We start from the raw sequence: 16,045 nt of genomic DNA, 5'->3' as shown, positions 1-16,045 counted from the left end.
AGGCAATACTAACCTTACGACTTATCTTAGAAGAAAGATTAAGAAAAGGCAAACCTACATTTCTAGCATTTGTAGACTTAGAGAAAGCTTTTGACAATCTTAACTGGAATACTCTCTTTCAAATTCTGAAGGTTGCAGGGGTAAAATACAGGGAGCGTAAGGCTATTTACAATTTGTACAGAAACCAGTTGGAAGTTATAAGAGTCGAGGGTCATGAAAGGGAAGCAGTGGTTGGGAAGGGAGTGAGACAGGGTTGTAGCCTCTCCCTGATGTTATTCAATCTCTATATTGAGCAAGCAATAAAGGAAACAAAAGAAAAATTCGGAGTAGGTATTAAAATTCATGGAGAAGAAATAAAAACTTTGAGGTTCACCGATGACATTGTAATTCTGTCAGAGACAGCAAAGGACTTGGAAGAGCAGTTGAACGGAATGGACAGTGTCTTGAACGGAGGATATAAGATGAACATCAACAAAAGCAAAACGGGGATAATGGAATGTAGTCAAATTAAATCGGGTGATGCTGAGGGAATTAGATTAGGAAATGAGACACTTAAAGTAGTAAAGGAGTTTTGCTATTTAGGGAGTAAAATAACTGATGATGGTCGAAGTAGAGGAAAGCGTTTCTGAAGAAGAGAAATTTGTTAACATCAAGTATAGATTTAAGCGTCAGGAAGTCGTTTCTGAAAGTATTTGTATGGAGTGTAGCCATGTATGGAAGTGAAACATATAAGACTGGTTCGGAGTGTCGAACATGTAGATGGAAATACAAAGTTATCTGTCAAGTGTAGTACCTAATAAAATGATTCTTCCTCCCCCCCCCAAAAAAAATATTTTCAACCCAGCGCCTCTGCTAGCCAGAGATGTGAAACTTTTTCCAAAACAAAATATTTGCCATCTAGTTTATGTAATGTCTTTGTTTTTCTGTTAGATCACACACACGGAGATGTTGAGACACAGACAGGCACAACAAGAGACTGCTAAACACATAAGCTTTCAGCCAGAAGGCCTTCTTCTAAAATAGACCACACACACACACACACACACACACACACACAATATTACATGTTTGGTTCAATGCACTTTGCGAATTAGACATGAGTATTTTTTAATGTAAAGTTCAAACATTGGAAACTCCAGGTACGAATAACAACAATGTAGGAAAAGACAGCTATCTACCTACCATAAAGAAGACACATCACATTGCTGATTAAAATACACTCGCATGAAGCTTTCAGCCACAGCCTTCGTCAGCAAAGAGAGACACATACACACAACATTCATATACACATACACACACAAGCACACACGACCGCAAGCTGGGGAAAAAGGGAACAAAAAATGAGAGGAGCTGGGAAAGACAGGTGGATTCAATGGCAGAGGGCTGCAAATTTCGGCTGAAAGTTGTGTCACAGGATGGGCTACATTACTCTTTGCCACTGTTTGGCGGTGTCCATTCACCTTGGTGGACAGCTGGTTGCTAGTCATACCAATATAAAAATCTGTGCAGTGATTGCACCAGAGCTGGTAAATGACATGGCTGCTGTCACAGGTGGCCCTGCTCCTGATGGGGTAGGATAAACCTGTGACATGACTGTAATAGGAAGTGACTGGAAGGGCGATTGAGCAGGTTTTGCATCTGGGTCTTCCACAGAGATATGATCCTAGTGCCAAGGGCTTGTGATTGGGAATGGCATAGGTATAGACAGGGCACGATGATAAGTAAGCAAACACTTGATGAAGGATGTGGTCCAGTTGTTCAAGTCCAGGTGGGTATTGGTTTATGAAGGAGAAATTCCTTTGTGGCAGTTTTTTGGGACTGGTTGGAGGATTGTAGTTGTGAGGGGAAATGGCAGAAGAGATCTGTTTGCAAGCTAGGTCTGGGGGATAGTGACTGTCTGTGAAGGCCTTGACAAGAGCCTCAGCACACTGAGCGAAGGAGTTTTCATCACTGCAGATACGCTCTCCCTTGGTAGCCAGGCTATATGTTTTTTTTTTTTTTTGTATGAGAGGGATTATAGTTGTCCAAATGCAGGTGCTGTTGCTGATTAGTGGGTTTAATGTGGACAGAGGTGCAGATGGAGCTATCAGAGAAGAAGATGTCAACATTAAGGAAGGTGGCACGCTGGGTTGAGGAGGACCATGTGAAGCGAATGGGAGAGAAGGTGTTGAGGTTGTGAAAGAGTCTTGACCCTGGGTCCAGATCATGAAGAGATCATCAATGAACCTGAACAAGAGAAGGGATTTGGTGTTTTGTGAGGTTAGGAAGGTTTCCTACAAAAGGCCCATAAAAAGGTTGGCATAGGAGGGTGCTACATGGGTGCCCATGGCTGTGCTGTGGATTTGTTTATATACCTTCCCTTCAAATGAGAAGTAATTAAGGTTCGGATAAACTTAGTAAGGTGTATGATGAATGTGTTAGCGCATCTGGAGTCTGAAGGACGTTTGAAAAGGTGTTCAATAGAAGTAAGACCATGGGCATGAGGGATATTGGTGTATGTGGCAGCAACAGTGACAAGTAGGGATCCAGAAGGTAAAGGGGTGGGGATGGTGGAGAATCAGTGAAGAAAGTTGTTGGTGTCTTTGATGTGAGGGGCTAGATCAAGGGAAATTGGTTGTAGGTGTTGGTCAATGAGCCCCAAAACTCTTTCAGTGAGTGCACAATAACCATCTTCAATGGGGCATCCAGGACTGTTGGGTTTTTGGATTTTGGGGAGCCTGTATAAGGTGCGTGTGTAGGGTGTCATAGGGGTGAGAGGGGAAATGGATTCAAGGGAGATGTTCTGGGAAGGGCCTAATGCTTTAAGCAGGGACTGTAGTTCTTGTTGGACTTCAGGGATGGGATCATTATGGCAAATTTCATAGGTGGAGGAGTCAGATGATTGGCAGAGGTCTTCTGCCAGGTAGTCACTGTGATTCACCACAACAGTGAAGGAACCTCTGTCTGCAGATAAGATGATTAGGTCAGAATTTGTTTTGAGGTGGTATATGGGTGTTCTTTCTTCTACTGGGGAAGGAATCTGGGGAAGGATGGTGAGGCTAAGTTGGAGGGAAGAATGCCTGGAAGGTGACTAGTAAGTTGTTAGATGGGTGGGGGTGAGGATCACAGTTGGATGGTGGTATGAATTGGAAGAGGCAGGGTTATATGTTGTAATTAGGTTGGAGGGATTGGCGGCAATGAAAGGCTTCCATTGCAGGAGGTGGGAGAAGGAGAGTAGGTCTCTGACAAGTCCAGCATGGTTGAATATGAATGTAGGGCTAAAGTCGAGGCCTTTGGATAGGACTGAAACATCTGTGGAGCTGAGGGTTTTGGTGGAAAGGTTAACAACAAGGTTACTGGAATGTTGTGGCTCTGTATTTTGTGGAGGGTTGATCAGGAGTTTTGGGGAATGTGTCAAGTTGAAAAAGTCAGGTAGGCGGGGAAGGACGAGGAGGTACACAGTGGGTTTGATAGAGGTTGGATTGTGGTGCCCTGTGGCAGCAGTAGGATGTCAGCAGGTTGGATAATATATAAAGAAGTGTCTGGAATGCTCCTCCACATGCTGGAGAGCCAGGAATTCAATTTCATAGATGGGATGCATGGAGTAAGTATTACAGAGTTTTAGTACCTTGTGGAGGGAGCAGGGCGGTTCTGGGATGCTTGTGCCATGGAGATACGTTTTTGCAGTACAAGGTTTGTGAGGATCAGGGATTGGTGGAAAGTGGAAAGGTGTAGGTCATTGTGAAAGGAAGGCTGGGATTCAGCGAAAAGAATCTTTATAGTTAAGTCGTTGAGGGGGGGGGGGGATTCCATGGATTAGGCAGCATTTGTGAAACAGGATGTGGTGCAAAGGAAAAGGGAATGACTCGGAAATGGGCAAAATAGGTGTTGATGATTGTGAGAAGAGCTAGCTACGCGAAAAGACGCGTACAGATGCGTAAAGAATAAGCAACGACACGCATAAACACGCATAGATGCGCAAAAACACGCACAAATACGTAAAAATACACAAAAATTCGTGAAACCGCGTGCATCCACGTAAAACTACGCACAAATACGTTAAAAAAACTACAGGAACGTGGGTGAAAATAAACAGTGAGTTATGGGAGTGTGTGTATGTTGCGATAAGTGAAGACAGATGAAGGGGAGATGGTTTAGGTCGAGGATCAAAAGTTCATGTGGCACGGGGAGGTGTGGAAAACAAAACTCTAAAGTACATCAGGATGAGGGAGGAAGTGTGATCAATAGGAATAAATGTAATTAACTATCGGAGGAAAGCATCTGGGACATTTGATGCTGCGTCGACAGTCCGAGCGGTCACGAAATCCGTGTTGCGTTCATGGTTTCATTCTGTTTTTCGAACTCTAAAAGTTACAAATGTTTTTTCCCTGCAGGTTGTTTGCGCGCCGATACATATTGTCTGCCGTTCCAGTCAGTGAATCAGCTGCAAGATGGGAGGGTTGAAACTTGCATAAATCTCCCAGCTGCGAAGTTCAGGTCGGAAGCCTCTGGGACATCTCGCCTCACTGAGTGGTCATGAAAAGATAAGGCTAGCATCTGCTCACAACATACTCACTTAATAAAACTTGTAGAAAAGTAGTCAATATTTGTCATTCTCATTACTTTCACACATGTTTTACAGTATCACTGTTTATGTGTTTGCTCCCCTAAGAACTGTATAGCCCAGCTTCTATTCGTCTATTCATTTTGAGCTAATCATAGTCTCGACACTTCTGCACCACTATTTTTGACGTAAATCATTGTTCCTGGAGATACACATTCCTGTCTGTTTATTTACTTTTACTTTGTGGACTTCTGTGGTGCTTGCTGTTTCCAACAGACCATTCGGAATGTCAACTGTTGACCTCCGTTCGGACATAGTCTGTCCCAATATTTCTGACACCGCATATTCTTTTTCACATGCAATTGCTAATCTCTCAGATCTGCCTGAAATATCCCATTATTTATTTAAACAGATATTATGCAGACGTCTTTCTGTTCAATATAAAAGTTATGTTTCACTCACAGAGAGTCCATAACTACTGGTAACATCACTAGAACCTCTCACAAATTCACTTACATCTTTTCACTCACACACAGAGTTTGTACAGAGTACGTGGTTCGCACAAAACTCATGTAAGTGTTGTTTCTATATAATACTTTTCGTTCATACTGTCTTCCAGTCAGTATCATTTACTTTGAATACTGTGGTATCGATAGCTACGATGCCACGCCTTAGGTGCAAGTTCGTAGCTTGGCACTACAACACCGACACAGGCGACAGCGCCCTCTAGCTGGCACTGCGCAGCTCTATGAGCGCCGGTCCAGATTCAGCCCATTTAATTCCGAGTCGACGACCAAGTAACTTAGCTTTTACTTCATAGGGAGCTAGTCATTACAGACTTTGTTACTTCAGTTACTTCAATGGTAGTTTGTCGCGCTACTAGTAGCTCTTAGCATTGAGACCTCTACGGCTTCGCACCTATGTGTTCATCTCAGCCAAACTTACGTAAGCCGAATGTAATTCTCATCCTTCCTATAGTAAAGGTGATTTAAATTCACACTGCAGTACCGAGATTCTTACCTTACCTGCACCTACTCGCTTCCTACATTCGGCCTACGCTTCCGTTTACAGGAGCACACTTATGCGCTGCCTACAAGGCGGGATACAAAAAATACATCATATTACATTTAGACAATTTGATGTGTTTGTACATAAGGTTTGTTTACAAATTGTCTTTTTGCAAATAAATAGCATCCTTTACTGAGTATTGGTCCAACTTTTTATTCGAGATCTCATAATGCTGAGTATGTTGCACATTTGCTGTAGCATTCAACATGGATTCACTCACTGACTTTAGTTCTTTGCTACTTTCTGCATAAAACAAGGATCTGTATACAAGCACTTCTGTTCTTCACACTGAGAAACACACTCGCACTTAAGGATAAATCGCGACCTTGCAATGTACAACAGCCCAAAAAAGTAATTGGACCAAATACGTCTCAATGTTTCTAAGTTGAGTTCGGTTATGATCTTGAACAAGCTCCAGGAAGTCTACGATGCACTCATTTAAGCATAACTTATACGTTGTCTTGTACCTAATCATTAATTTTCATGTCATATTTTGATAAATAAATATAACTTTGCGAATTGCACATCAAGAAATGAGTTATACACCAAATGAATATTTCTATAGGAATAACGCTAATCACTAAAAGAACATGCTAATTAGATTTTTTATCCTTCCACCAAGATGTTGTCCAGTCTCGTGCATGATTCTTCTTAAGGTAGTGCATATTCTCAAGAGGACACTCCTTAATATTTCATGAGAAAAATCGTAACATTTACTTTACATACATCCATTCATGCCCTTGTTCTTGGTAGTTGAAAGTAACATATACATGCAATAAATACTAACTACTGAAAGAAAGGAAGAATCCTTCCAAATACTATTTACTTGAGAAAACTTTCTTTTTCTATTAAGGTAATTGTTTTATTCAATAATTTTTTTCATTTATATAGGAGGGTATAAAAACCTTAGTTTGTGTATCTGCATGTCCCAAAATATAACATCCTTTGTAGGGCATAGTGTTTACCATTTATGGCCCACTGTACAATAAATGCCACTTTTTGTTTTGTTTCTTGATAAGTGAGGCGTTATGTGAGTTCTGAGCAGTACCAGGTCCCTAATTCGATGTGTCTTTACACTGGTAACTTTTTGAGGTTATTCTTACAAAGCATAGCTTGTTCCATAAGGACATTTAAAGCTTGGTCTATTTTAGCTTCTTATATTTGATCATTCCTCTCGAACATGGTTTAACCTTCATTATACTCGCAAGAAGTAGGCATTAACTCAGATGGTGTGAAACCAGTTCTTATAAATTAGCTAAATTCTCTGAATAATCTCTTCACCAGGTTATTATAAGGTTTAAAGCCTGAAATTAAAACATGTTTAATGCCATGCTGTTGCATGAAACGTTTCCATTTCCAATTAATAAAGTAAGAATCATTATCTGACAAAATGACAGTTCGTTCACTCACAGAGCAATCTGAAGTGATTCCGTTCATAACAGAAGTCTAGTTGAAGATTTTTTCGGCAGACAGATTAAGGTATTTGCTAAAAACATGATACAGAGCAATTAAATATCTGACGCCTCCTTTGGCTGTTGATACGGGCCGTGTTAGTTCAAGGGCGACGGGTTGCAGGGGTTGAGAAGATATTATTAGATGTAACTCCATTTTACAGCAAATATTTTGGGAATTTGCTTTCTGGCAAACAACACAAGTTCTGAGTAACTTCTGTACTTGTTTTTTCAAGTTCGGGTAATGGCAATAGGCAGCTATTTTGTTAGTAAACTTAGTGATACCAAAATGACCCCAGGAATTGTATAGATGCCAGATAAAATGTTCTAGACTATTTGTTGCCATACATACACACCATTTTTCCTTGCTTATGTTGTATCTAAAGAACAACACAGTCCCTCGTATCTGATAGTGCTGACTTAATGCCCTTAACGTATCTTTCATGTTTTTCCACAAAGGGTCTGCATCTTGTAGTTTCTCCATATCCCTGCTCACTTGCCTGTAGATAGTGTCTTTCACCAGCAACACAGCAATACCTTTTTCACCATATCAGTGTATCCAGGAAGTATCCCTATGGTAGCCTAGACGATATATCTGCAACTATATTATCGTTTCAACTGATATCACGTATTAAAAATTGTATAATAATAATGTCCAACGAGACAGTCTAGCTTGAAACAGCTTACATGATAGCAAGAAACGTAATGACTGAAGAGCACAAAAGGGTTTCACATGCTCGCTGTGCACCTAATAGTAGTGCTTCTTTAAAGCCCACACTCAAGTTATGTAACGCAATGTGCTGTTTTGCATCCCTTCAACACTTGGCTTGCAAAACCAATTACCCTTATCTCAGTTTTATCTGACGGTTGGTTGGTTGTTATGGGGAAGGAGACCAGACAGCATGGTCATCGGTCTCATCAGATTAGGGAAGGATGGGGAAGGACGTCGGCCGTGCCCTTTCAGAGGAACCATCCCGGCATTTGCCTGGAATGATTTAGGGAAATCACGGAAAACCCAAATCAGGATGGCCGGTCGAGGGATTGAACCGTCGTCCTTCCGAATGCGAGTCCAGCGTCTAACCACTGTGCCACCTCGCTCGGTTTTATCTGACGATTCCCGTATGTGGAATAGGCGTGCCCCAAGCCACATGTTGTCATATCTGGATGTTTTACTATTTCACTAATGCCTGCTTAATTTTGTCAAATGCTGCTTTTGCATACATTGGACCATTAACAATGTACATTCATTTTTAGTAGGTTCAGTAAAGCATCACTATTCAATAACCGTCCTGGTACAAAACACTTGAAGAAAGAAGCTAATCCCATTAACGCTTTTAACTGTCTTTTGGTTCTGGGTTAGGGGAAGTTCTTTATTGCATCCATATTTCCTGGTTCTGATCCTATTCCACTAGGTGAAATGATGTGTCCCAGAAACTTGATTTCGCTGCATCCAGATTTGGACTTTTTCAGGTTATCCATCACACACACATTCACGAACTTGCTTAATACCCTTTTCACAAGCTGTAGATATTCCTGCCAAGTACTTGTGGCGACGAGTAAGTTGTCCACATATACTGTGACTCAGTCTAAGAATTCAGGTCTTAACACCACATCGAGTGCAGTGATAAAAATTCTCCCACTCACATTTAGACCAAAAGGTAGTATCCTGGCAACTTCTACCCACAAGTATGAAAGCTGTATATTTCCTAGACAACTCTGACAATTCAATCTGCCAATAGAACGAGTGCATGTCAATTGTGATTAGATATTGTGTACCATAGAACTTTTGTGTCTGTTCTACTGGCCTTGTCCACACTGGTATAATTCCTTTATTTATATCCTGGGCATCTAACACATTGCCAACACATTGCCAACAATGGACTGCACTATGGTGGGAATGTGATTAAGTAATTCCCATCTCCTTCTTTGCGTCTTCCTTCTGCATCCATGGCACAGTATAGGCAGCATGACAATATGTCTGGCGCACATACAGCTGCATATGGTGGGTGACACCTGATTTTTCTAAGAATATCCATCGATAATCATTCGACAACTCAGAAAGTTCTCACTACTGTGACAAAGTCAAGTAGTCTGATTCAACTACTTTCGCATCTTTAGTCTGGTAATGGTCTGTGACTCCTTATTTCTGTCAATTTTAACGTCACAATAACCCTACTTAGCTTCGTTATTGCTTATTAACAAAGAAGTTTGTCTGGTACATTGTATATATTTATATAAGACCAAGAGTCTTAACCAATTTCCAGTGCTCTCTTTTCTCCATTTGTTTACTAGCCAACGAAGTCCACATGAGAGATTGATCTTTGCACCCCTCTCAGGCAAAAAATTCCAGCCCACGATGACGGGCACTGACAAATTATTTGCAAGCAGAAAATTGCATCTGTAGACTCCTTTTCTCGTTATTATGTTGGCCTGCACCTAGTGCTTAATTAATTGACTTTTTGCACTGGTAGCTCCTATACCACCTGACAGTTGTGCACAGGAAATGTAGGTAACTTTCTGACCTGATTAACCAGTTTGAAGAATTCGCTATCCACCATAGAAACTGGCCCTCCTGCGTCAATAACCAATTGCACATTAATATCATTAATATTGCTATTTATTGCAGCTTGAACGACTTCAATGCTAACCCTTTGGCAAGTGGGGTTACTCTGACAGTTCTTATTATACCTTAAAATATTTAAAAAACGTTATATTGTGAGCCACAACACTGTGCCGCAACCATATGCTGAAGGCTTACAGTGGCCACACATAGTATGATGTTTGTGAAGGTGTAGCCTGATCACCATCAGTTACCTCCACAATGCGTACACTATGCATCTGTGGTTGATTTGGTTGTATATTCTTTTGTTAAAAAGACCAATTTAGCTGGCAACTAACGCCAGACAAGAGAATCACAGTAATTTTGTTGATAGGTATGTTTTGGTTTTGTTGTGACTGTGGTCCTAGGCTTGTATTTCATCCACTAGGTTCCTGATTCTGTCACAAACCATATTTTTATTACAGGTCGAATTAAACACATTTTCGTTCCTTTCGTATTACCGTTCCAGTAATTGCTGTTATTCTTATTCCAGCTGTCGCTACTGAATTGGAACCTATTGTTATTATTAATACTATTATTGGAATCTTGATTGCGATAGTCATTGCTATATCTGAAATCAATGTTCATTTGGTTCTCACCAGTATGATGGTTATTAATATTCCAGTTATTCTTTCTGTTAAAACTGTTCGATGCATTGTTATTACTCGATTTCTTTGCATTTTTATGGATTAGATCCACAGATTCGATAACTGACAATAAGTGTTCCAAGTCCACGTCCGGTGTGGGCTACCTTCTCCCTAATTGGTATGGCTAAATGTGCTTTTAGTATCCTGAGCACATCCGTATGGGAAGTAGGTTCTCCCAGTACCTCGACATATTAATATATTTTTGAAATACTTTCTTTCTTTGACCTGTTTTTGGCTATACGCATCTGGGCTGTACACAAGTTTTCATTGTCTATCCTATACACAGGTTGGCCAGAAATGTCCTAAGAAATGACTTTCAAAGTCTTCAAATGTATTGAAATTTTCTGCAACTTGGCGACACGGAAGGGAGGCATCTCAGGTAATGTGAGGCATCACAAACTGAATATTTTATGATTCTGTGCACGACATGGCAAAAATCCCTAAAGTTCTTTGTGAAAACAAAAGGATGTACAGTTTTTTATCCTCTCTAATAGTCTCAAGCGGTCTATGTTTTATCAGGCTTCCCCTCTGATTGAATTGGTTAAGTTTGGTACACCAGGTTCACCAAAGTTACACTACTACTCGTTTGTGGAACTACAGGGTTATATTGTCCTGTATCTGCTGTATACATGGTTTCGAATGCTTGTTGAACTAAGGGTGTAACCACACACTGTGTTAAAAAGGAGACACATATTCACGTCCTATCTTTGTGTCGCTGTTTACTTGTTCTCTAGTTACCACAACCACACCTTGCCTATTTCGTTGCCACAAACGGAATATGGACTGAATAATGGCTTGTATGCTTGCCAGTTCAGTCTGCAAACCTTGGCAGGTCTCCCCCTCGCGAAAGGTAGCTCCCAAAGCTACATTTTCTATTTCGCTCCCATCTCTTCTTTCGTGGTTTGCAGCACATCTGTAGTGATTTCATCTACCGGTTTGGTCACATTTTTACCTGCTTTTTTCTAGTATGTTTTGTGCTAGATGCATGTTAGCTGCATCTGCACTCAGCTGTTCTGCCGCTTGCGGTAGTCCTTACACTTTGTTTGGAATGTACATACTTTCTTTCGAATACTCGTTAAGCCCTCCTTAATGTGCTCTTTTAGAGCTTTATCACGAGGGTCCATTGTAGGGTTCAGTTTCGCTAGGTTATAGCTTCATTTACTTGTCTAACCAAATCCCTCTAATTCCTAAGTGGTTAGTCGGCAAATCTTTCCTTTTCTAATCGTGCTAACTTTTCATCTTTTTCCGTTTCTAGAAGCGCCTGCTGCCTGTCCTTTCACTCTCAGACTCGACAAGAAGTTACGTTTCCCTCATTACTTGTCTCTCCTCTCTTTCTCTCTCTAAAATCGCTTGCTTTTCCTGTCTTTCCTTTTCTAACAATTCCAGTTTCTGGAGTATCACAGAAAGAAAATCACCTTCGGGTTTTACTGGTTGAGAGAGAGCAGCTGTCGCTGCTCGCTGTATAGTAACATTCTCAACAGTTCCGGTATAAGACGAAGTGAGTATGTTTTCTCTCTCAGATAACCCTTTGCAGGGTCAAAAGTGCTTCTGCTTTCGTTGTGGCTTGCCGTTTCCCAAAGAGGGAATTCATCAGTTATCATTTTGATCATACTTTGACTATCTGTGTCATGAACACTATCATGTGACTGTGCATTAAGTATCTCCTCAATGTCAGTTTTCTCCTTACATTTTGGCGTAACAATTTTTCTCTAATGACATAGTGCTGCACATGTGGGATACATAAATAACATAATATATATAAAAGAACTTAACAATGAACACAAATATACGCAGAAATAGTCTGGCTGCAAACAGACTGTATTGCATGCAACAGTTAGCGCTTTTTATATCATTCTTGCATGAACCGTTACTGCCAGTTAAAATTGTCTATTTAGAAATCAAAAATGTATGCACCACACGCCCAAAGCAACACATCCTGAAATTTCACTGTACATGCACGTAGGTCCTTACTTTGAGTAGATTCTGCACATTATTATTGCCATGTGGCTTTTACAACTGAGTTTACTTCATGTATGATTCAATATACTGAGTACCTCAAGCGCTTGCTTGATAGTCAAGCCATTTTTTTCGAATACATGAAAATGCAAAACACAATTGCATTAACAACTTATAGAGACTGTATCCATCTACAAACACATATGTCCAGTAATGTTTGTTTTTCTTCTCGAAGCCCCACACTATAGAGTGCCACTGTAGTGTAAAATAATAAGAAATAAAATGCTCCTTACTCTGGTGTGGTTTGGTATGACTGTCAGTATCGCACGAAAAATACTTGGTGAATAGTTTCTTTAGAATATTAAGCATGGCAAATGAGAAAATGTAGTATATGAAATAAAAACAACTGCCAGTTGTGGAAGGTAGTAGTCAAGAGCGCTTCACTGCGGTTTCAACACATATGAATGGGCCTTATTCAGAAGCCTTATTACCTACAAATAAGTATATACAAATAAATGCAACATCCAAAAATTTAGGGTCTTATAAACACTAACATACATACAGTGGAAGTTATGACAATATGCAATAAAAGTACATTCACGTGTTATCATAAATGCAAGCTGAATGGCCAACTGACCAAGAGCCTGAAATGGGCACTGATACATTTCAAAGTTATTAATTATTAAAGAAGTCACAATTTACATTTTACATGCTGAAAATTTTTTTATCACAAATTCTAGAGACAGTGAATGACAGCAAGCATCAAAAATTGTTTCAATGGGACAAATATTCTCATAAAATTACACGCAAAGTGCCATGATTATAGAGACTTGTACAACATTTTATTGGGAACGCTTATGAAGAGTTTGGCATTCAGCAAACAGTGTAGTAACCTGATGTAATAACTATGTTAATTCGAACACAGGACAAAAACCATCGAAGAAATTTTTAATTTTTGGTTGGAGTTACTTGTTCGAAATTGAGTCCCTAATATTGAAACAGTGTTTAAAAATTTTGAAGTTCTTCCGATAAATCCAACCTATACGCCTTCTCCTCTCTATGCAAAATAACACAATCTTCCAAATTACTAGAGGAATATCTGCTTTGAATGAGATGTTCAGTGCATGTGGAACCATGAATGTTAATACCTCCTTTGACCAGTAAATGGTCGTGACACCTATTTTTAATTTTCCTCCCCATCTGACCAATATAAAAACGTGGGCATTCGTTACATATTATCTTATAAACAGCCAATTGTGGAAAGGAATCTTCTTTACATTCTAAGTTGTGTTATCTTTCCTCTCACATTGTTACTAGTTGAAAGAAATGTCTAATTTTATACCAAATATTACTTAGAAACGAGATAAAGTATTTTTCCCATTCACATCTTGCCATTTACTATCGCCGTATGTGGAATGGTTTTTAGAGGTTTGTTCATCCAAAATACTATGAACTACTGAGGGATTATAGCTATTATTGGTGACTATCGATTTAATTAATTTCATCTCATCTCACAAGCTTTCAGGTGTTAATAAAGTAATCAATGCTCGATGGATTCTACAATGGGAGATGACCAGTTTATGGGCTTGGGAATGTGCTGAGTCAGGTGGAATAATATTACCAGAAAAAGTTTTCTTGTAGATATTGAAGTCTATTTTGTCGTCATGTACTCGTAATATATGATAAAGGTAATTCAGTTCTCTGCTACTGTTTTCCAGTTCTTTAGTAAACACAATTTTGTTCGTGAAACTGATTGAATTCGAGAAACAGTTGATCTAATTCATCGTTTGAAACTTCAAAATGATGACTATGTCATCGACAGACCGTGCATAGAATCTAATGTTACTCAGTATTGCAGCATTTCCGTTAAAATACAGTACTTCACTTAGAAAGAACTTAAGAAAATCTTTGCTAGGGACTAGCCATGGCTAAAGCAAAGGGCTTTGTGTACAATTTATTGTCAATGTTGAAATAGTTATATTTGAGAGTGACCCTAAGCAGACCCATGAGTTCTGTAATTTCTTGTGGGTTAGCAGTTTCTTCTCTACTGATTCCAGAGTTGTGTCTACTGCGTCATTAGTGTATAAGCCAACTACATGGTAGGAAACTAATTTTGTCTGAAGAGTGCATTTAACATTAGCTAATCCACTGATAAAGTCTTCAGAATTTTTCACCGAAAAGCGTTTCTCACAAACATAAGATTCTTTAAGCTTTGCGTTCAAGAAACGGGCTAACTTGTAATGAACACTATGCGGACTGTCTACGAGTGGATGGTTCATCTGCCAACGGATGATGGTTGAGGTGATCAGTCAGAAATCTACAGATACTGATATTTGAATGCTTGGGCCTATTTTGACAGCAAACAAGGTTGGAATCTTCCTACACGTTGGTCAGGGGACCTGAATATGGCGCAGTAAACCACCGAAACTGGTAGCCAAATAAAATATAACTTTGGAAATTAGACATCTGAAAGGTGTTTGATTTAACATCCTGTACCGAACAGCTGAGTGCCTTAACCCTCTTTGAAAAGATGGACATACAGAGATGAGAAAGGACGTAGGTTGAATTTATTGAAAGGACTTCAAAATTTTTAAACACAGTTACAACAATAAGGATTCAATTTTAAACAACAAGCTGCAATTGAAAAATAAAATTATTTACTTCTGGCGTTTTTGAAATGCATCAGTGCCCATGTTAGGCTCTTGGCCAGTCGACCAATCTGCTGCATGTTGCATGTGGACTTTCAGTTTTCATTTATGATAAGAAGTAGATGTACTTGCTCCCTGCCGCCGTTGGACAAGCAGCAGCCAGCAGCAAGTCGCACTCTTAACTCACTTATTTGTTTTATAGTTTAATTCTTAATTTCTTTGCGTGTTTTTGGGTACTTGCATAGTTTCATTCACAGATTTCAGGCGCATTATAGTATTTGAGAGTTTTAGTACCCATATAGTATAAATTGGCATTGTCGTCAGTCATCTGTTTGTTTTGAACGGCTTGTGAGATAAAAGAGAGGAAAAAATTGTTAGGGATGGATAAGGACTGCGCCTGTTGTGTATGGATTCAGGGATAATTTGCCACGGTCCGTAAACAGCTAGAAGCAGTGTTGGCCGTGGTCGACAGGCTCCAGGCTGTTGCCCTGGGCCGCGGCGACGTTGGAACACCCTAAGTGAGCGATTTGGCGTCTCTGGAACCTGTAGCATCGCCTGGGATCGCTGATGCCACTGCGCCCTCGGATTCGAAAGTCCCTGCCGGTCGTCACTTGCCTGACGGTGATTGGCGTACTGTGGCGGGGTCGCGAATCTCTGGGTGGAAGGCGAAAGTTGGTGCTGACCACAAGGCTGTACCCTTACGCCTCCATAAAAATAGGTTTGAGGTACTGCCCACTGCTGAAAGTACGTCTGAGCCAGCAAGGGCGGCCTCGCTTGTTGTGGCAGTGGTCGGTCTTCCTGAGAGGTCTAGACAAGTGCAGAGGGTGGGATTGCTTGTTATTGGGAGTTCCAATATTAGGTGGGTGGTGGAGCGCATTAGGGATATGGCAGCTAAGGATAGGAAGAAAGCCAATGTGCACTCCGTGTTCATACTGGGAGGAGTCATCCAAGATGTGGAAAGGGTCCTTCCGGATGCCACGAAGGGTACAGGGTGCAGCCAACTGCAGGTGGTGGCTCATGTTGGCACTAATGACGTGTTGCTATGGATCGAAGGCGATTCTCTCTGGTTTCCGGCGGCTATCTGAGTTGGTGAAGACTGCCAGTCTTGCTAGCAAGTTGATGGCAGATGTCAC

The sequence above is a fragment of the Schistocerca gregaria genome, chromosome 8, assembly GCF_023897955.1.
Source record: "Schistocerca gregaria isolate iqSchGreg1 chromosome 8, iqSchGreg1.2, whole genome shotgun sequence".
In the NCBI taxonomy this organism is placed as follows: Eukaryota; Metazoa; Arthropoda; class Insecta; order Orthoptera; family Acrididae; genus Schistocerca; species Schistocerca gregaria.
This window is presented reverse-complemented; position numbering follows the sequence as displayed.